This window comes from Dendrobates tinctorius, unplaced genomic scaffold, assembly GCF_039654945.1.
Source record: "Dendrobates tinctorius isolate UK_male_01 unplaced genomic scaffold, ASM3965494v1 ptg000078l, whole genome shotgun sequence".
In the NCBI taxonomy this organism is placed as follows: Eukaryota; Metazoa; Chordata; class Amphibia; order Anura; family Dendrobatidae; genus Dendrobates; species Dendrobates tinctorius.
Window position 1 is genome coordinate 55,607 of NW_027361746.1, and position 23,667 is coordinate 79,273.

General features: G+C 44.6%; 1 protein-coding gene across 1 annotated transcript in view; it reads left to right on the forward strand.

Moving 5' to 3' along the window:
• The first annotated feature begins 1,589 nt into the window (after nt 1-1,589).
• LOC141096674 (uncharacterized) overlaps nt 1,590-23,667 on the forward strand; it is a 140,271-nt gene continuing 118,193 nt past the window's right edge. Inside the window, exon 1 of the mRNA XM_073583389.1 lies at nt 1,590-2,469. The gene's annotated coding sequence lies outside the window, so the exon portion shown is untranslated. The remainder of the gene's footprint in view (nt 2,470-23,667) is intronic.

Sequence of the window (23,667 nt, forward strand, 5' to 3'; positions counted from 1 at the left end):
CATGCTCCTCCACATTGAGAACAGAAGACGTGCAGTCTAACTGCTACAGGAGAACCCTGATTAGATTTATTAGCAAAATGTACAATCTGCAATGTAAATAGCTTAACAAAACTAATAGAACAAGGTTTTTTTCCAAATTCACCATAAAATGCCACTTTTACGGACAATTGCAGTCTCCGGGTTGTTACAATCTTCATGACTAGCGTCTTCAGCATTAAGTAGAGCACTTCTGGCTGTTATTACCTGCTGCAAATGTGATGCCTATCCAGAAACCAGCTTCTGGCAGCGTTCTTGAGAAGCATTTATACTGGATGGTCATCATTCCTTGGTACACTCTTATCCCGATAAATTGTGCAGTATATTAAATCTAGCTGAAGAGCCTGGCATTGCCAGGGCATAGTAACGAACTGCCGTCCCGCACTCTCTCTCCACAGCCCTGCTCTCCACTCGCCGTCCCGCTATCTCCCTCTGAAGCCCAGCTCTCCACCCACCGTCCTGCATTCTCCCATCAGCAGCCCCTGTCTCCACCCACCGTCCTGCTCTCTCTCTTAGCAGCCCCACTTCCGCTCCTCAGCCCCGCTGTCTCCCTCCACAGCCCAGCTCTCCATCCACCGTCACGTTCTCTCCTTCCACAGCCCCATTCTCCAATCGCTGTCCCGCATTCTCATTCCACAGCAGAGGGAGAGAGCGGGATGGCTCTCTCCCTCTGCCGTCCCACTCTCCACCGCCAGTAGGCGGGAATTGAGAGAGAGACACACACACACACACACACACACACACACACACACACACACGTCCTTAGTAGCATTTTCTTCCATGCTCCTTGGATTTGTCTGGCTATTGATGTAAGAAATAATGAATGTTCATGCCTAATATAAACATAATCTAAAATATTTAGTGTAATGTAGAAGTTAGCGTTGCATTTCTGTGTTGCACAGGTTCCTACGGACTTCTATTTAAACGTCTTAGGCCTCATTCAGACGTCTCACCATTTTTGTGTCTGTCACTGCTTTTGATACAATTTTCATCAGTGTTTGGTCCCTTAGTTTTCACCATCAGTGTTTCGTCATTGAATTTCACGGATGGGGAAAAAAAAAATGCAGCTTCTCGTACCGTTTGCAGTGTTAATTACAGACAACACATTGATTGGGTCGTTGATACCTTGAGATGTCTGTAATTTTCGCAGGCCCATAGACTTGTACTTGTGATTTTGGTCTGTGACCTCAATGAAAACAATGTTTCCATGATTTTTTAAGTCTGCCCCTAAAAAATCACTAACCTGTGAATGGCTCCATAGATGTGTACGTGTTCTATTTGTGACAACTATGGATGGCACACGGAGGTGAGAAACTGATGTCTGCATGAGGCCTTAATCGGCCCAAGCTGACAGTATTAACCAAGTGCATGGCCTTGCAGGAGATATAGCCCACATTGCACCTTTAGGTCATGGCTTTTTTTTTTTTTTTTTTTTGGGTGACCATTTTCAAAAACACTGTAAAATCACTGAATTTTTGGCGAATGAAGACAAAACCCTTGCAAATGCATTATGTAAACATGGCCTTAACCCGGCCATACATGTTAAATGTTTGTTGATCAATCAGTGCTCCGGTTGTTTTTCCCATACACGGGGCACTCGCTTGGCTGAACGTTCCTGTGTTCTCTGGGAAAGCTGCCAGCAGACCACTCTGCTGGGTGCTAAACTCCGGTAGAACAAAGAAGTCGGCAATCCAAAATAGGACATGCCTGATCGACGTCACCAATGGTCATTCGACTGGTGGCCCCATAAACTTTAGAAAGTTGACTAAACCCATAGATGTTGGTTCGGCCAATATTAGGTGTATTGTGTATGGAGGCAATTTGTTCTCTAATCAATTGCCTCTATTGTGGAGAAGTTTTAATTAGGAGGCTGGGTGTGGCCGGGAGACGCTGGGTGTGGCCGGGAGACGCTTCGCACGCTGGGTGTGGCCTTGAGATTTTGCACGTTTCACCCACCAGCCCTCTTAACTAACTGGTGAATAACACTGCTGGCTTGTCTGAGATTTCTCTGCAGGCAGCCTTCAAGCTGGCCAGCGCTGTCAGTCATTGGTGATGGAGGCGAGGGTGTGTAGAATGGTGCACGGAGTCTCTTGAGCGCACCGAGGGTACACAGAGCAGTCAAATAAGCATATTTGATCTTCAGTTTTTGCAGAACGAAGACAATGATTGGAATACTGAAGGGGATGTTTTTTGTTTTTTTTTTAAAGATTAACATAGGGACCTTATCCCTACAAGGCTACATGCATAGTTTATACTATGAGTTTGGGCTGACCTTTTCCCTTTACAATGAATGGTGTTCTTATATATGTGACTGTGTGTTTTACAAAGAACAGTTTGCCCGGATCAGGATGACCCTATTTTGTCTTTTGGTTTTAGACAGTGTCAGAATGCCTCCAGATCTCTTATGCAATTTGTAGAATTGCCATTTACACGGTAAGGTGTCAGTGACTGCAGCCCGCTTGTGTCAGTGGTTATACACCATACCATCATAGTAATGACCACCACCCATCGAGCAAGCATGCAAGCCTCTGTATCCCATGATCATGGCTGTTCCATTTGTCAGACCGCTGCTTCATTCATTAGCCTTTTTTTTTTTTTTTTTTTTTTCCCCCTTCCTTGTGTAGAGATGGGCGAACCCAAACAGTAAAGTTCGGCGTCCGTAATGAACACCTACTGTTTGGGCATGAACACTGACTTCACCAGGAAGTCTGTTACTGTTGGGGTTTGGCTGCCTGAACACCGGGTGTTTGTCACTGTCATGTGCATGACAGTGCGGCAAATACGGTTTCTGATAGTCAGTGAAATCATTCCTGCCGGTCAGAGCCGCAGTTACCATGCTTTCAAAAGTCAGCGTGAGTGCTCAGCTGTGATCGGACTTACAAAGTTTACCTCCTGTCACTGGTGTCGGCTAAAGGGACTATCGCTTCCGTCATCCAACGCCTGCTGCCACTAAAAACAGCGCGAGCAGGATCGGCTGATGGGATTATTCATTAGCTGGCTCCTGCGCTGTAGATACTTAGTTAAAAATAAAGAGGAACCAATGCAAGTTTTTATTTTTGATAACCAACTAGGCAAACATCACAGCTGGGGGCTGCAACCCTCAGCTTTCAGTTTTAACAAGGCTGGTTATCGAGAATAGAGGGGTCTGCACGCTGTATTTTTTAATTATTTAAATAAATAAACTGCATTGGGTCCCCCCTCCCACTCTTGATAACCAGCCTTGCTAAAGCAGACAGTTGGGGGCTGGTATTCTCAGTCTGGTAATGAACCATGGATATTGCCCTCCCCCCAGCCTAAAAATAGCAGCCCACTGCTGTCCAGAAAAGGCACATCTATTAGGTGGCGCTTTGCCGGGCTTGTTCCACTTGCCCTGTAGCGGTGGCAAGTGGGGTTCATATTTGTGGAGTTGATGTCACGTTTGTATTGTCTGGTGACATCAAGTCCACGGCTTAGTAATGGAGAGGCGTCTATAATACTTATCCATTACTAATCCTATAGTTGTATGGTAGATAGACACAGCCTGACTAAAGTCTTTTATTTGAAATAAAATAAAACACACTTTTACTTTTTTAAAAATAACAAACACCGTTATACTCGCCTAACACCTAATTCCACTGAATACCTTGTCTCCTGTAATAAAACTAAAATAAAATAACTAAAATAAAAAAAGAAACAATATCCTTCATGTATCCGTTCTGTCCCACGCTGTAATCCATGTCTGGGGATAAATAGTTTTCAACCTGGACTGTGCCAAGATGCGACCATCCAGGCTGTGAACCACTGGAGACTTAACTGCTGTGAGTGCAGCCTCAGTGATGTCATTGAGGTTACCTCTGGTCACTGAGGCTGCGTTCCCTGCCGGGCTGAACTGTGGTGACCTCTGTGAGATCCCCGCTAACACCGTGAGAAACGGTCACGCTGCTAGCTGGGATCTCACCAAGGTCACGGCAGTTCAGCCCGGCTGGGAAGACAGCCTCAGTGACCGGACGTAACCTCGATGACGTCACTGAGGTTGCGCTCGCAGCAGTTCAGTCACCAGTGGTTCTCAGCCTGGACGGTTGCATCTTGCCATCATCCAGGTTGAAAACTATTTATCCCACAGACATGGATTACGGCGTGGGACAGAACAACAGATAGGTGAGGGATATTGTTTTTCTTTTTGTTATATTACAGAATATGAGGGATTGAGTGGAATTAGGCGTTAGGGGAGTATAACTGTTTATTTTTAAAAAATGGAAAACTGTTTAGTCTTATTTCTAATAAATGACTTTATTCTGGCTGTGTCTTTATTTACAATACAACTTTAGGATTATTAATGGATGGGTGTCTTATAGACGCCTCTCCATTATGAAGCCATGAACTTGATGTCACCGGACAATACAAAGGTGACATCAACCCCACAAATATGAACCCCACTTGCCACCGCTACAGGGCAGATGGGAAGAGTCGAGCAAAGCGCCAGAATTGGCGCATCTAATAGATGTGACTTTTCTGGGCAGCTGCAACCTGCTATTTTTAGGCTGGGGGTCAATATCCATGGTCCCTTACCAGCCGGAGAATACCAGCCACCAGCTGTCTGCTTTAGGAAGAATGGTTGTCAAAAGTGTGGGGGGGGGGACCTCATGCCGTTTTTTAAAATTATTTAACGAATTAAAAAATGCGGCGTAGGGACCCCTCTATTCCCGATAACCAGCCTTGCTGACAGCTGATGGTTGCAGCTGTGAATTTTTGCCTGGCTGGTTATCAAAAATACAGGGGAACCCACGCCGTGTTTTTTTTTTTTTTTTTTTTTTTTAAATTTCCAGCCTAGGAGCCGGCTAATAAATACACCTATCAGCCGCTTCTGCTCTCGCTGTTATTAGAGGCAGCAGGCGTCGGGTGATGGGAGCTGTAGTCCCATCAGCTGACACCAGTGACCGGTGGTAAACTTTGTACCTCCGATCACAGCTGGGCGCTCACACTGTCTTTTGACAGAGTGGGAACCGTGGCTTTCTGACTGGTGGGGATGATTTCACTACCAATCGGAAGCGGTGTTTGCCGCGCTGTCATGCACATGACAGCGTGGCAAACGCTGGATATTTGGGCCCCCCATTCTCCGGGTACTGTTCTGGTACCCAAACACTTTGTAACTGTTCGGCCTAAGGTCAGGTTGACATTGCATTAATGGCCCTGCGTTCAACGGGATCCGTTACATAGCGACACTAACGCTATGTAACGGATGCGTTAACGCACCCATTGGCCGCAGTGATACGTTACTTCATGGCACCTGATGCACCCGCTGCAGACCGCGTTCGGGGGTGAGTCATGAAGTAACGCATCATACCGATTTTGACATGCGTTTGGATGCGTTAGTATCATTGCGGCCAATAGGTGCGTTAACGCATCCGTTACATAGCGTTAGTGCCGCTATGTAACGGATCTCGTTGAACGCAGGGCCATTAACGCAATGTGAACCTGGCCTTACCCTCCCGACCCCGAACATCCAGGTGTCCGCCCATCTCTATTCTTGTGCACAACAAAAATACCACAAAATCTGCTAATCTCTATTGGGCCATTAGTTATACCTGTCTCTTTTAAGACCTGGGTAGGAACCGGCATGGTTTCCCTAGCACATGTGCACACGGGCCTCTTCCACAGCTGGTTTTCTGTTCGGATTTTCCCAGACATAAAATCTGCTGTGTTTTACAATAGGAACGTTGTGAATGAGATTTCCTGCATCGCAACTCCCACAACCCCAGCTAATTTGCATGTTGATTGTCAGCGTGATTTCTCCGCCCTGGCGCGTCAGATTATTACACAGCAGGTGATGTCACCTCTGCAGTCATACCTCTAATTTTAGTAATAAAATTGTCCTTACCGATTTTTCTTTTAGGTTGAAGGGGCTACACGGCAAATGTGTCACGTGACTGCAATTTTCAGAGAGGTCAAAAACACTTGTGCATCTTGTCAGCGACTTGCTATTTTACTGCTGTAATTTGGCAATTTGCAATCCATATGACTTCCTTGACGTCCGTAGTAAGTGAGCCGCGCATTTGGAAACATTTGTGACCATGTTGCAATCCTGCAAAATAGAAAATCAGATGCGATGTTGCGATGCAACACTCCGATTTCAGTGTTGCGTAACATGTCGCCAGGTAGCCATTACCCTAGTCTTTCATTGGGCATTTTGTCAACAAATGTGACCCTTTTTCGCTGTGTCTTGATTGCTTTAGGTTTTAGTTGGCCGTGTAGAGCCCCACATACTCTTTAGATGGTTTGTTTGGCCGTCAGCTTTCTCTCCCATACAAAGAGATGGCCGTCGCTGACTGACACCTCTGATCTCAAGGAAAATATTGTCAGCTCACCAAACCGTAGCAAATGCGAAGTCTGGAGGAATGCAATCAATCCTGGGCGGTGCAGGGAACTTGGATTCCGGAAAATCTTGTAGGCACAATACTCAGGAGTAAGGACCCTCCAGTCCGAAACGCGTAAGCGTCTGTCACAATGGTGAACCATATGTTTTTTATGTATCTATTCTGTTTTTACTCAAGTTTTTGGAATAAAGTCTTTTGATTTTTAACCATCCTTTGGTCGAAGTTGCTGGAACACCTCCTGAGTATATTGACACCTCTGATCTGTAAGTTTACTGATCCACAGTCATATCGTGCCTCCGTTAAGCCCAACATGAAGAACAATAAAAGATCTATGGTACCTTGGAAGAAAAAGACATATATCCATTCCATTACGTTAGGTAAATCTTCTGAGCCTAAAAATCCCTCCTAAAACCCACCCTAAAGAGATGCTCCCCCAGGTTTTTGCTGTTCTTGGTCAAACTGCAAAAAGAGACGGGTGCCGTTACTTACAGGGTTGCTTGCTGTAGTTTTTGATGAAATTACTTTTATTTTCTGCGGCTCTGCTAGTCTTCTTAATGAGGCGTCTCTGCTTTTCAGTTCTTCATATTTATGAGCTCAGAAAGCTGTCAATCAGTGGTGTGGACAGAGCTCATCAGAGGACCTGCAGACTATAATTCTTTCAAAACCACAGCAAGAAGCTTAGTAACAGACACACTTGTGGAATTGGGTGTTTGTCCCCATTTTCTGCTGTCCTATGACTCTCAAGCGTAAATCTGCTGACAAGTTCTCTTTTTTTTTTTTTTTTTTTTTTTAAAGGGTAGTCACTACTAGAGAAGCATCACAATAAATGGAGGCCCACCGTAGATCAGTTGCTGGTCTGACAGCTAAAACCTGAACAGATGCAAATTTGCCCCATATTGACTGCAGCAGGAGAAATGGGGAATTGCATGGTAAATGAATGGGTAACCTATGGTAAATGAATGGGTGACCATATAGCACAGTTGTGTGTCCTCCTAGGACATATGGACACTGTCTCTCCTAATGGACAACTCCTTTTTCCAGGACGTCCCTCCTGACAGCACCATGGAGGCTGTCCTTCCTTATCGGGACAGGAAACATGAGAGGTTAAAAGACCCCACCCACCCACCCAGTGATTTTTACAAGTACCGCACCTGGATGAATGCAATTCTTATTTATTGAAATTCTGTACAAGTTAATCATCACCAATACAAAATTTAAGGGATGGGACTACCAGTGCTGTCAGGATGGACTGCTGGAAGCAATATTACCGGTAGATCTAATCCCCGTTTTCCAGGACGTCCTTCCTGACAGCACCAAGGAGCACCTGAGCAGACGAAAGATCCATTCCACCGAGTGGGAATTAAGTGGAGAGATATTCAGTTATCTGTCATCAATGGGGAACCCCCATCTAAACCTTTGATTCCAGAAGAAACACCAAAGTCCGAAGGTTCTAATCCCTCAATCCGGCAGACAACCCGGAAGGGACCAATGCCTTAAACCAAATATGGTGCTCCTTGGTGCTGTCAGGAAGGACGTCCTGGAAAACGGGGATTATACCTACCGGTAATATTGTTTCGAGCAGTCCATCCTGACAGTACTGGTAATACCCTCCCTTAAATTTTGTATTGGTGATTAACTTGTACAGAATTTCAATAAATAAGAATTGCATCCATCCTGGTGTGGTACTTAGAAAAATCACAGGGAGGGATCTTTTAACCTCTCGTGTGTTTCCTGTCCCTATAAGGAAGGAAGGACAACCTCCATGGTGCTGTCAGGATGGACTCCTGGTCTAATCCCCGTTTTTTAGCTTCAGGTGTCCATACATAGTAGATGAACGTCAGTAGAAGCAACCATCTAATGTGAATGAAGATGGCCTGTCTTTCTTCCAATGGCACATGCCTAAACTTTTTGTCCTCACAGAAGAAAACCCTCCGTCAGAGGAGTATATTGGTGGCATTGTCTTCTCTGCCCATTGAGAACACCAGCTGGGCCGGTTGACTATCTCCAAATATTCAGATGACTACAATCTTTGTGGCTACCCATTCTTTTATCTCTGCACAATGTTTGTCGTTAATGAATGCAGCTTTCACAGTTGCTCTCTTGGTCTTTTTAGTTGCTTCAATTTTCTCCAGGTTTATCCTGTATCATTTACTCTTCTATAGATCTACATACAAAGGAATCGATTTTTCACCCCTGTAGTAGCTTCTGATCTGTTGCTGTTAACTATCCTAATTGGTATCATCATAAATCAACTTTCCTTCAGAGGATGAAATCGATCACCTCTGATCCCTTCTCTACTTCTGAATTGCCCATGTACATTTGTAAATGTCATGATGAAGTCCTGGGCTTTGTTCAGATAATCAGAGAAGAGTGAAAGGGATGGTTTTCTGTGGAAGAGTCTTCTGACTATCCCCACCACCCCAGATGCCTCACCCCTCCATCATCGGTTGACAATGTTCATCTATGCACCGTACAGGTTGACTGTTGTCAAGAACGGCCGGCAAGCCCCTCCGCTCTTTACGGTCTTTGCAGACCATTTTTAGGACAACCACCGCAAAAACCATGTAAGTAATACGTTGATTACAGTAGGAAAGTACTTTAGGCCAAAAGTCTTACTATCACCATCGATGTGGTTTTACTCTGCTCTCAACCTGTAACTGCTGCTCAGCCGATTTTTGTACTAGATTGTATTCACACAGGCTGGTATCGCAGCACAAATTGGCACAAGTGACAACATCCTTGATGTTCAGCCATTTCTAAGATCGGCCTTCTCTCACACATCTGAATTACAGTTCAGAAATGGTCTTGGTGCTCAAGGTCTAATGAAACCATAAATGTCAGAGGAAAAGGACCAGAGGGCTAAGGACTCATTCACACGTGCGATTTTTTTCGATTTTTCCACATAAGCGGGAAAAAGACCGATTATTTTGATAAGACTTTGGTCAGAGCGTAATCCGAGTGTCATCTGTGTTTTAAATTGCTCAAAAAAGAAAACTACCGTAAGTTTCTCCACCTTCTCCATTTAGACAGTCTGTGAAAATCTGAGTGCAGTCAGATATTTTCACAGACCCATTGATGATTTTGATCTGACCCTCGGATCAAAATTGATCATGTCTCCTTTTCTGAAGACCCCTCTGTCTGAGAAATTGAAGATGTTCACGTCTCCATAGCATATATAATGGGTTTGCGTGCTGTCTGTGAAAACCACAAGTAGGGATAGTGCTCGCTCGCCAAAATTGGACGTGAATGAGTCCGAAGGGCATATTCATACGATTGTTGGGTTCAAAATTGGAATCTGATACACATCAAAATCAACATCCAAATAACGCTTCACATACTCTTTGAATATTAATCCCATTGCCTTCTTTACCTGGCAAATCATTTTAAAAAGTTTCTTGCCTTGGAAGAATCTGCTCAAACTTTACTCTATGAAGCCAAAAGGCCACCAAAACAAGCAAAAAATAACACGTTGGATTTGTAAACCTCATGGGGGAAAAATGAAACTTGTGCTTTTAGCTTGAAATCCACATTGGATTTTTCCTCCTCAATGTTGACCATAATTTCCTACAATGTCATCACAATATTAAGGCTGCTCGCCCATTCAATAAATGCCCATAGGATGTGATTGTGTATGACGGCAGACGTTGGAGGGAAACGCGGATCGGCCCTTTTATACCCTTAGGGCCTTTTTGGATTATTTACAATGGGCCGCTATCCCACCAGTGCTGTGGGAGGACGACTCTTCATTGTGGCACCAGTTAGTGATGGCAGGTGCAGCTTCTGCGCCGTGACATGCCGCTTAGTGGTGTGTTCTATTATGTCAGTGTGCGGCCTGGTTAGTAATCCTACAGAGATGGACAAGTGAGCATACTTTTATTAAGATGGTGGACGATGTGGCTGAGGTCAGTTTCACACATCCAACATTGATTGTGTGTATAGACCATAATGTCCGGACCAGTCGGCGGCTCATATATGGCTTACAGAGTTTGTGAGGAGACCCATGGCCGGCCCAGCACTGGACCATGAATGGCGGACCTGTGAAATCGTCCTGCCTGACTCTTACCTTCCTTGTCCATAAAAAATTGGGCATAACAATATCCAACATGTCCGATTTCTTTTTCCCTCAAAACTGCTGTCAGAGAAGTCGATTTTGGGTTGAAATTGTTGGGTTTGGTAAGGCGTTGAATTTTTGGATCTAAAGTCCATTTTTTTGTTGTATTTTTCTGCTGTGTTTTTGTCTTTGAATGCTTTCAATCTGTGTATGTTTTGCCATTTTTTTTTCCCCCCAAGATTTTATATTTATTATTCTCTATTTTCCTCTCCTGACTTGAAAAATAAGTTCCAGTTTCTACTTCAGGTCACCACTACTAGTTATATAATAAAAAAAAAATAACCCAAAATCTAGAATTCCTTCCAGGAAAGCGTCCCCTTCTCACTGCAGCACGCCTTCTTTTATTTCGGTCCCTGATATTCCTCCTGTTTTCCCACCTTTTTTTTAGGTTTTCTTGAAATTGGCGCAGATGTGCCCTCTATTGGCTCGGGGTTAAAAACAAGAGAATGCATGAAAATAAACTTAAAAAAGTTTAGATCACAATTTCTAGACGAGAACCTGTTTGGTCTGTAACGATAGAAAACAAGTGGGCCGTGCCATATGCCTTGTGGGACTAGTGTGTTGTGAAACTCTACTGCAGCATAAAGAAAGGACATATGAATCATAACCTCTGTTAAAGAATAACACAAGGCTCCGTTGGCGGCCCTCTACGCCTTCACGGGATTTATAGTACCTAGCCTACTTTATTATACTTTGGTACTTTCCCTAGGCTGAAGGAAAGTGTGCGAAACCTACAAGGGTGGAATGTCGGTGGTCACAGGGCTCCTTAACAGCCTGCATATTTGCAGTATAATTGCACTTTTTTATCATACTGTTACATTCCCTTTTATTCTGCAGACAGGTGATCAAATGATCGCAAATGGTCTGGCTTTGGATTCACCAATGACTAGCTATCAATGCAATAGGAAACTTTGACCGCATGACACCGGGCAGCAAGTAAACGACTTTTCTGAATCTTTCACTTCCATCAAATTTAAAGGGAAAAATGTATTATTTGCTTTTTTTTTTTTTTTTTTTTAAATAAATCTTCGAATTTTTGTCTTTTTTTTTTGTTCCTTATCTTAAAATCATATTTAAAAATAAAAATTAGAAATCTTGCAATTTTCACACTGTCCATTGGGGATACTTTAGACTAATGTCATGTTTCAGAAAATGCACTTGTACATTAGCAGCAATAGTCTGATTCAGAGCCGATCTTTCGTATTGATGCATCTAATGAGCATGTGCGAAAGTCATTGGCAGCAGGGTCAGTTGCGACACGGATCCAGTGTCAGTAGCAGTGTATAGAAGTTTTGTCAGTCATTGTAATCCTGACTCTGATGATAAGGGGACTGCTGAAAACTTTTTCCTGAAAGGACAAGAAGTACGGGTCTAAATGTCCCCAGTTGCTAGTGTGAAAATTGCAAGATTACTAAGTATTTTTAAAATTCAGATTGTGATGTGAAAAAAAATACATGTAACCCAAAAATATCTTTAAACAATAGGTAATTTTCTGATAACACATGCATGTTTAATAGGAGCCTTCAAGGATAGTGATGACCAAACAACCCTGATACTGATGTAGATGTTGTGACTCGAATCCAAACAAGGTCGACGTGAGTCTGACCGGTCTCTAGTCGTAGAGTCCGCCTGTAGTTCATCCCCAGGTTTTGGCCTATAGTATCGAGTTGGCCCAGAAAATGTTTTGTTAATGGTTCTTCAGCACCTCTGGCTACTGTTGGCCACACGACTTGGATAACTGTTGGTCAAACGCTCATTTGGCCAGAAGCTACCTCTCCCATACACTTGAATGCTCGGCTGAATGTTCATGTGCTCTCTATGGGGAGAGCGGAGTAGGTTGCAGCCAGACTCCTCTGGAAGCGGTTTGTTTGGCTTTGAATAAGATGAATTAGGTGATGAAATACTCTGTAAGCCGGGAGGCCTCCATACTCGTGAGGTGGTCCTCCAGTACCGTCGCCGTCTTCAGTTGACTTCAGTCTCATGGTTTTTGAGGGTCTTTTACCTTCTTGATAGAGTGAAGGCCCATATATTAACCCTCTGTGCCAGGGATCTGTCACCTGCGGCTCTGGACCTGCTGAGAAACTACAACTGGCATCGTGCCCTTAGAGACGCAGGCGGTCACATCATCTGGCCAGCCAATGGTTGAGGAGCACTGTTTTTGGAGGCAGCTTAGTAGATGCAATTGTGCTAGCACATTAATAGTTATGGCCAGGTATAAAACTGTCCAGTAACATGAGAGCCGAAGACGGTGTAAGTGACGAGATCGCTAATAATGGCTGGCAGCAGTTTTTTATATTGGCAGCTAGAGTTTGTGTGAATTGATTTGCACTTCCCATTCTACCAGCTGGGATAGTGGTTTGTGCCCTTTGCATGGGAGAGGGATCCCTCCACTTCCCCTCGGACGTCATTAGCTGGCCTGGCACCATGTCGCAGGTGCGTCCAGTCCGCCACGATGACATCACTCCCGACTGATGAAAAGACCTGTGGACGTCGGCGGGTGAGAGGTGGGATCCCTCTCCCGTGCAGAGGCCCCAGACCACTGTCCCGGGCGGGATCCCTTTCCCGTGGCCCATTGCATGGGGTGTGTATTAACTTGCACCAATTATTTGACTAACCTCTATCTAATGGATATGATGGATGTACTTGCGCTGGAAACTAGTTGAGGCGAATTGGTCCTTGGGTAATTCCATTTTTTTTTTTTTTTAAACTGTTGTTAGAGAAGGATCCATTTCTGTAATCAGGTTTTTTTTTAAATTAAAAATCCTGTGATCTTGCCGTTCTTACACTGACCTCTGTGTTTTTAAATAAGTCATCGCTTACTATGATGTAGAGATCACTTCTTAGCATTTATCTCGTTATCCTCACAGGTAGCATTACACGGAAAGGTAACGCCAACATGCAGAGCACAGGATCCATCACCATGCACAATAGATGTCACAGCTCACCATCTCCCCCTCTCTGCACAATTCACAGGACATGCTAGTAGAATTTGTAGTATATGCAGCGACCTCTGCATGCGGGAGAACCTCTTCTAGAGAAAGGCTTGAGCTCCAGGCGTGGGTCTTAAACCATCAGATACTTGCGTCATATCCTGTGGGTATGTCGTACCTAAGATGGGAAGGACCCTTGACGCCGTATGCATATGACAGAGTGGCCTCGTCCAGCTGCAGGCGATATACAGAGGTGGCCACTTGAATAAATGTCTCGATCCTTTAGGAAAGCCTTCTAAATGGCTATTCACAAAAGAGTAAGGTGTTCCTTTTCTATAGAAGAGCAGATAATTTACTGATCAATTGGGGTTCTCTGGCCGGGACCCCCATTGAACTGGGTTCTGCAGCGCATGCTCGACCTTTGCTCCATTGATTGTCTATGGGAATGGCAGAACTAGCGAGCTGCTCTACCTGGGATTTCTCCAGGAGTTCCATAGACAGTGAATGGAGCCAAGGTACAAGTTTAGATGCTGTTGGGGGTAAAGCAGGAACTTTTCCCAAATGTTTTTCAGAGAATATGATCCTTAATATTCGGCTGCTATACGTTGCCCCACTACATTATCTTTTCCACATGGCTGTCTAGTAAAGGTTCTCAGCTTGCATGGCTTCCATGTAATAACCAGTGACTCGGTTTAAGCTGTCATTTATTTTTTTTCTTTTTACTTTTTGTTGATGTGATAGTTGTTGTTTGTGTTTTTATGTATGATTTTTTTCAAGATACTGACTTGAGCGGTACTGGAGACCTAAAACTGCAGAAAGTGGAGGGCGTGAACATCGTTGGTGGAGGTCACCGGATTGACCCTTCCAAAAATACAACTCCCCGGGAAACTATAAAACCGCTTGGGTTCTGTTTTGTTTCTGGTTCCTCTGTCTGTGTTGCTGGTCTTGTGTCTTATTTTCACAGCTTTATTTCCTTTTATCTCAATGTTTGTTGTTCCGTGAACTCCTCGGACCTCACACTTGTAAGACCAGAAACCTCTCGCTTATGGCGGTCAACCAGATTATCTGGTTATTGTTTTTAATCAAGTTTGAAGATCCCAGAACATATCCCCACTTTGTTCTTCTGACTTGCACTTCTGCATGAATTACTTTTGTCTTCCTTATTTTCATATTTCTAGGCAATCCAGGGCAACCTTGATGGATTAAGATCAGAGTTTTTTTTTGGAGGCCAGAACATCTGATGTGCAGAACTTTAGGTCAGTAGTCTGGCACAAAAAGCTTTGAAAAGTCACATAATTTTGGTGCAACGTGACTCTGCCCTAAAATTGTGGGACTTTAGGCATTCTCTCTCCATTTTCCCTCAAAGAGCTGTGTCGAGATGGGGGCTTAGTCAAATTCCTGAGAAGTGATGGTGTTCGCTGCTCTGTAAGTCTTACTCCAGCAGAGACTAGAGTAGGATTTGTAGCAAGGAGCATGCAATTTATTGTACACATACTCCTCTTCATGTATCAGGAGCATCTGACTCCTTCACACCTCCTCATCAAGAACTGTGTGATCAACGCTGGTGTTGATAAATTGGGGCCTTTGTGTTTTTGTTGGGCTGTAGTAGGTTCTTTAGGGTGATTGTGCGGTCATTATCCGGTTGTGGGATGAGGTTTTTGACATCGGTTACCTACCCAAGGAACCAAATATCTGCTTATTTGTTCAGGATTTTAATTATGACCACAACACAAATTGAAAATGCCTAAATGAGATGTCGCGCCCACAATCGCGCCCCCCGCCATTTCCATGGGCAAAAACATTTAATCCTGACTTTTTTGCCTACGCATTGTCCCTTGTTTATGACCCCATAGGTGAGCCACTGGAATGGCTATTTTGACCTATACAAACCTTTGTTCTGTCTTTTATATCCGGCTAGAGAACTTAGATGACTAAGATTTGACAGGTACGTTCAGCTGCATCACATCTAATGTGGTGTACTTAATTATTTGTACTAAATGTCCAACAGGGGGTCTGTATGTGGGGGAGACGGGGCAAAAACTGAGAACAAGGATGAATGCTCATCGTCACACAATAAGAGAAAAAAGAATGGATCTACCTGTGGCAAAACATTTCTGTATCCCTGGCCATAGCATGATGGACATTAAATTACTTGTATTAAAAGGTAACTTCAAGTCTCAGAGAGAGAGAAGAATCTCGGAGTACAAATTTATGAAAACTTTCGACACATTCAGTGCAGGAATGAATGTGTCGCATGGATTTATGTCTTTTTACATCAATTAAGGAATTTGTTCCTCAGACCTTCTGGGGTCATCACAACACAGAACCAGACTGCAATCAGAGGGCAATAAAACCTTCACACTGCTTATCTATGAACTGCTCCAATATTTATGCTTATCCCTCTCCCACAATGACTATTCCTCTTCACATCACTTGACTTTTCTATTGCGTTATTTCTGTGCTGTCTTGTGTATAAATATGTGATTCTTCAGATGTTGTATTAGTCTAGCCTGATGAAGAGACCTGAGTAGTCTCGAAAGCTTGCAATGTGTTACCATCTTTTCAGTTAGCCATTAAAAGGTATCAACCACTGAGGACTCTCAATTCTATACATTCTAAGATTTGACAAGCGTGACACATGCCGACTGAAGGTTGAAGTACAGTGTCAGTCTTCCGTCTTTTATACAGATCCACATCGACTTTAATGGCCTTGTCTGATCCACAAAACATGAGAATAGGACATGTTCTGAGTCTCATGGATGTGTGGGTGGATTAATGAAATTTTGGGGTCCATGTGCTGTCGAGGGGGAAAAAAGAGGACAACACTATGATGTGTAGCACGGATGTGTGAAGATGTTGATGGTTGAACACAGAGATAACTTCTGGTGAATGTTTGCTGGTCAGTTTCATCCAACAATCATTTGTTATGGTTTTAATTTTCCATTTTCATTTGCTTTAGGCTATTGACACATGCCAGTGTCTGCATATGACACGGGCCATGGGACTATAGAGCTTGCTTGTCAGGCGAGGAACACGTAGGCTTTTCTCACCGGCAGATATGCTGCCAGCAGTTATGTAGAGACCCAACAAACCAGAATTTTGCTTGTTCATCGGCTATAAAATTATACTTGCCAATGATCAGCAATGAGTCGTCTTCTGCCTCCTAGATAACCTGTCATCAGCACCTATTTATTTTATTTTCAGGGGTCGTCTTGGTGCAACCATCAATAGAAGCCGGCAGATCAAGGCGGAAATCAATTGGCGATTTGTCCTCTTAGAACATTATTGTTCAGGAGTTCCTCCATCGTTCACGATTGGTCTGTGGAGGTTAAAGTTGTGTAGAAAACGGAGATCTGTTCTCCATATTTATTTTGACAGCAGACAGGGTGTAACTTTTTTTTTTTTTTTTTTTCAATGAGTGTACTGAGCTTTTTCTTTTTTCCTTTTAACTTTTTGAAAAGTTTGTTTTGAATTTTCTTGACCTAGTAATGCAGAAGACAAATGATGAATAATTCTAAAACCTCCGGTGCTTACGTCTCCAGTTGTGAATTCCTGTTGGCATGTCATGTAACTTGTTTCTTCAGAGAGGAAGAAGACGTGAACTCTAGTACCACCTATTAGAAGTAGCATTCCCAAAAGTCAATATCGACCATTTTAATGAGACTTGGGACCAAAGCCAAACCAGAACCTCAGTTTTGCAGACACGTGTTTCAGGATGTTTCCCCTCCTCAGAGCAAAGCATGAGATCTGATTTTGCTGTGTGAGAGAGGTCTTTGATTGGGTTCTAAGGTGTAAAGTTGCATACCTTATTTAATTTCCTGGAGGAGCGTTGCATGGCCTAGATGTCTCTTTACGCTCCACAAGGAAAGACTTTATCCCTTAGACTGTTGTCTTTTAAATCACTTTACTTATTGGGTCTTAATTTTCCCAGAAATTTACAATAGTAAACTTCATTTTTTTTTTTTTTTTAGTGTCTGAAATGAAACTCTGTTTTGACGTAAGCAACTTGTTGATATATTGTTGCACCTTTATTAGGAGAAGAATGCTTAGCACTTGGTGAGAATTGCAGGATGTGAAGCGTGGGAACCTCCCTGCTTCAGATTCAGTGGCTGTAGCACTTGTAGCCAGACATACAATTCTGGGACAGGATACAAATCCTCATAAAGCCCGAGAACGTGCCCAGAGATAAGGCCACAGCTTATGTGTAGGTTATTTACATTGCTGTGATCATCTATACTTTACAAAGATCACTCTGTGACAAAGAAGCAACACTTTTATCATTCCGTATTTGGAATAACGGAGAAACGGCACAATTACCGATTTTTAAACGAATCTGTCACCACATCTTTGCTGCTCAATCTAAGGGCAGCATGATCTTAGAGGCAGAAGCCCTGATTCCACTGATTTATCTCTGACTCTGCTCCTTGTTGCAGTTTTGATCGGTTTTCTCTGCTGTAGATCTAGCAGTTCTCTGAATGCTGAGCTCTGTATAACCCCGCCCACACTACTGATTGGCTGTTTTCTGTGAACACTGTGCATAGGCAGCTAGCTGCCAATCTATACTGAGAGACTATAGAGGACTACCGGGCAGCAGGTTTACTACACCTCCAGTGATTATCTCCTGCTGATAAAACTGATTATTTTTTTTCTTTCTTTATAACTACAGCAAGCAGCCCAGTAAGGCTAGTTTCACACTAGCGCTTTTAAGCACAGCGACGGCCTGCGCACGGCCGCTACCAAGCCCCGCCCCCTGCCGCGCCTCCGCCGGTAGCTACGCCTACCGGCGCATGACGCTGCATGCGTCCTGCGTCCCCTATCTTTATCACTGGGGGCGCAGGCCGTGCGCAGTATGCGTTTGGCGGCGCATGCGTCCTTTTGACGGTGCGCCGACCTGCGCCAAACGCAGCCTGCTGCAGTTTGGTTGCGCTCGGCGCACCGTCAAAAAGGCGCATGCGCCGCCAAACGCATACTGCGCACGGCCTGCGCCCCCAGTGATAAAGATAGGGGACGCATGAAGCGTCGTGCGCTGGTAGGCGGAGCTACCGGCTGAGGCGGGGCTTGGCGGCGGCCGTGCGCAGGCCGTCGCTGTGCTTAAAAGCGCTAGTGTGAAACTAGCCTAAGTGACACATCGCTGCAATTAGGGTCTTTGTCTGTGCATTATGTTTTTCTCAGATGTGGCAAGAAATGGTGACAGATTTAATTTCTAAAACAGCCTTAAAAGGGTTGTTCACTTTTATTATTATTCTTTTAACAAATGCATTGGGGTTATGACTGACTTTTACATTAGTGTTACATTCCAGGTTCTTCTCCTCCTTTCCTTACAGACTGCACAGCTCTCCTGTTCTCAGTATGGCTGCTGATGGAGGAACATGTGACCCAGACCAATCCAGCATCCTCCTCCAATTAAAAAAAACCTTGGCATGAGAAAGCTGCGTTACAGTTGTTGGAGGCATGTTTGGACCGGCCCACAGGACAACCGGAGAATCCTCCGGCGGGCCACCTCCCTCTTATGAGCTTTTCTTGGCACTATAAACTTGAATCTCTATGTCCCGACAATGGGGGCATCTTACTCATTTACCAATCTGCCCAGTTCATTGTTATGTAAATTTGTGATTGAGGCTAATGTCACATTTTAGAAAGTGGGGCCCTGGCATTGGTTACTGATGGGCACTTAGCACCGCAGTCCAACACTAGTTGGAGGAGACTGATGGCAGATCTGGTCTCCTGCTCCTGCACCAGCTGCCGTACCGGGAACCGGACAGATGTGCAGTCTATTAAGGCTTAGGTGAAAAACAAGTGGATCATCATAAAAAATGTAGGACATAATCTATATGACATGTCTCCAACATTTGTCAGAATAAATATAAAGTGGACGACTCCTTTAATTCCAGCATACTGTATATCTGAATAGGGTTTCCATACATGCAATATGTTAAATGTGATTGCGCAGCAGAGCTGCAGATCTCTTGCTCGTTGTTGCGCATCCTCTGACTGTCCGGACAGGAATGTTTGGTGCCATCCATTTGTGGGAGTGACGGTACCACGTGAGCATCTTTTTTCCTCTGAATACAAAGACTGGCATTAGCGGGAGCGAGGACCCTTCCCGCGAAGGTTACAATCTACAATAGAAGGGGTAGCGACAGTAGGTGAGGGTAGAAACCAGGAATATGGCAGTGAGACGTTTCTGTAGGGATAGCTTTTTAGGCTGTGTAACATGCTAGAGGTGTTGTAGGGCGGCATGGCCGTAACATACAGTCCATATAATAGAGGTGGGGCTTTTATTTTCAGCCAAAATGCAGCAAACCATAAGGCCATGTGCACACGGTGCGGGTTCTGCTGCGGATTCGCAGCGGTTTTGGCCCTGTGGGTCCGCAGCAGATTTAGGTGTGTTGTACAGTACCATTGTTTTCAATGGTAAACTGAAAAACGCTGTGCACATGCTGCAGATTTTTCCGTGGGTTACAATCCGCAGTATGTCAATTCCTTGTGTGGATTCCGCTGCGGTTTCACACCTTATCCATTGTGAGGTGTAAAACCGCAGGCTAATCCGCAGGACAAAAGATTTACCTGCGGATTTTTCAACAAAATCCGCACAACCTTAAAACTTTGTGTGCACATACCCTAAAGCAACCGAAAAACAGAGACTTGCCCTACTATGTGATAACTAATGCACCAAACCTCTGTCTCGTGCTACCAGGGATGTGTGCCGGCTTGGCTTTCCAGCAACTCGGCGCTTAGCACATTTAGCCATCGTGCATATCCTTCTCAGAAACCATCAGACCAGGGGCTCGTTCCCTCTCGTTCCCTCTCGTTCCCTCTCGTTCCCTCTCGTTCCCTCTCGTTCCCTCTCGTTCCCTCTCGTTCCCTCTCGTTCCCTCTCGTTCCCTCTCGTTCCCTCTCGTTCCCTCTCGTTCCCTCTCGTTCCCTCTCGTTCCCTCTCGTTCCCTCTCGTTCCCTCTCGTTCCCTCTCGTTCCCTCTCGTTCCCTCTCGTTCCCTCTCGTTCCCTCTCGTTCCCTCTCGTTCCCTCTCGTTCCCTCTCGTTCCCTCTCGTTCCCTCTCGTTCCCTCTCGTTCCCTCTCGTTCCCTCTCGTTCCCTCTCGTTCCCTCTCGTTCCCTCTCGTTCCCTCTCGTTCCCTCTCGTTCCCTCTCGTTCCCTCTCGTTCCCTCTCGTTCCCTCTCGTTCCCTCTCGTTCCCTCTCGTTCCCTCTCGTTCCCTCTCGTTCCCTCTCGTTCCCTCTCGTTCCCTCTCGTTCCCTCTCGTTCCCTCTCGTTCCCTCTCGTTCCCTCTGTGTGTAATGAGACTACCTCTCTCAGCTGAGCTGGCTAAGCCTCCAGGACTACCCATACTGGAGCGGGAGTGATAAGTCTCACCACCACATCCTCCTCATCATGCCAATAAAACCTGGCCTGGAATTACCATAAATGTCTCAGCAGCTAAGCTGCGGCACCAATCAGTACTACCCAGCTTTTAAAATCTCGCCTGGCATAACCTTCTGGGAGAGAGATGTTCTCCGTCCAGTATCCTCCCTGTCGGCCGCCTATAGCTGGTTTTGGAGGTGGGAATGAGATTGATTCAGGTATCAAGTTCTAGATCAGGGCTGCATCGGAGAGTCCTTGGCGAGAGGTTTGTTAGAGGCACACCAGGAGAGCAAAGGAGAGACGTTCTTGTGAGGAACGGAGAATACATGTGGCGATGTAGCAGGAGATTGGGCCACAGAAGTATGGAGGAACAGATGGGTGCGCTCGTCAGTCATTTTGGACTGAATTCTCCAGGCAGTGGGGCTGAATAGTAACTAGGGGAGGGGTGGAATAATCGGGCTTCATAGTTGAGTGTGGCTTGGATGGCTGTAAGATTAGACGCCCTGAGAAGGAGGATGTTTGAGAAGATGTGAGATGAGTTGGGGTGTGTTCTTTTATTTATGTTCACCCATATTTCGGAATTGTAATCGGAATTCTGTGAGCAGATTGTTCGGGTTGATTATATTGGGGGTATAGTTATTTGAGACCAACATGTCAGGAGAGCAGACCAATCCTCTCACTACATTCTGGTTGCGGTGTTATTTCTGCTATGAAGCGTTCTCCTTTCCTACAGATTTTAATGTCGAGCTCCACGCAAGTTTTGAGAGTTTGTTGTTCCACCTGGCGTACCTGCGGTTTCAGGTGACTGTATGGAATAAGCCGTCATGTGCATATGACAGAGAACCATTTCTGGCCATTATATGGATTTTACATTTTCTGCAGTTTCCCCTTTTATTTTTATTCTCTGAGCTAGTGGGTGAAGACTAGCTGCCGGGATGCCTCCCATACACTGCGCGCACAGACCTGAGGACTTCCTGCTCTCTATTAAATGACCGCAGCGCTGAGCAGTGTGGCTAGATGTAACACTAGGACTGGGTTAACCACATTAGTACTTCGTGTTAATCTGTCACCAGGTTTTTGCTTTGTAATCTGAGAGCAGCATGATGTAGTGTCAGTGACCCTGATTCCAGCAATGTGTCACTTACTGGACCGTAATAGTTTTATGAGCAGGCGATTATCACTACAGGGCAAGCTACCTCGTGTCTTAGTCCAGTCTCGCCACCAGCACCGATTGGCCGATTTCTATCAATATGAATTGTGCACAGAAAGCCGCTCATCAGTGTTGTGGGCAGGGCTGTGGGGTCGGTAAGCCAAACCTCCGACACCTCAATTTCCATGACACTGACTCAGACTCCACAACTCCGACCAGTCTGCAAGTCTCACGGCTGTTAGACAGTCCGTGTGTTTCGTCCGTCGAACAGGCTCGAGACATGCCGCAGCGGCGACTCGACCACGCCAAGGACACTCTGTTAGCACACGTTCTCCCATCACTATTAGACAATTGTGATAAATGAGATCTCTGCTGTCAGTAAATATGAACCATGATTGCTTACAGATGCCGAGAACCTGAAGTCTTGCTCACAAATTAGTTTTCTACGTCGTATACGGTCTCGGCAATCCTCCGAGGCCGCGTCACTAGTATTGTAGACACGGAATCTTCTGCAGTAAATCGATATCATACCTGCTCCTGTTACGTGCGGACTCAGATGCAGATTCATGGCACATTTGTAGTTGTGCGGCAATACAGTGGTGTAATCCGCGAGAAAAACCCGCATCACTTCCACAATAGAAAATCCCCATAGGAAATGTGAAATGTTTGCGGCAAGAGGATGAGATTTATCAAATCAGATTTACCCGACAAGTCATCGGCCGTGGGTTTTACCTGCCTTCGCAGCCGCAAGTAAAATCTACAGCAAATCCGTGGCATCCGAGATCGCTCTTCGCTCACGTGGGACAGAGATGCAGATTTACTGCGCACCTTTACAAATGAGAATCGTCCAATGAACATAGTGGATAAGAGGATTTAAAAAGTATTATAATGGACACAGCCACAATCTCACATATCCACCATAATAAAGACAGAAAAAAGACCAACTGCAATGTGAACTCACAGACAAAAGGCAAATACAGTCAAAAGGTCAAACACCAAGTAAAAACAAATTTATTGGTATGTATAAAAATATATATACACATATATACAGACAAACATGCATGGAAAAGGGCTGAAAGATGGAAAAAGGCTATATCAACCACATACAAAAAGCCCAGGTAGGTATGTCACAGGGGAGTAGCAATAAACAACAGGGTATTGTGAATACATCAATCACTTATAATGTTATGCCAACAGGTAATGAATACCAGGTACCCATACAGGCAAATATGATGAAGGCACGCCGAAACGCGCGTTGGGGTTGGTAGGTCGGTCCGGGAGGGTTGCCCTTTGCCTACAAGGTACCTGTATACTTCTATACTTTGCTTAATATTGGTGGCATTCACCTCTTGTATGAACATGTGACTCTGTTCTGGGTATGGCATATTTGCCTGTATGGGTACCTGGTATTCATTACCTGTTGGCATAACATTATAAGTGATTGATGTATTTTTCACAATACCCTGTTGTTTATTGCTACTCCCCTGTGACATACCTACCTGGGCTTTTTGTATGTTGTTGATATAGCCTTTTTCCATCTTTCAGCCCTTTTCCATGCATGTTTGTCTGTATATATGTGTATATATATTTTTATACATACCAATAAAATTGTTTTTACTTGGTGTTTGACCTTTTGACTGTATTTGCCTTTTGTCTGTGACCTTTACAAATGAAGAGCAGAATACATACACCAAATAGGACCTAACTACAGTAAGGTATCACCACAA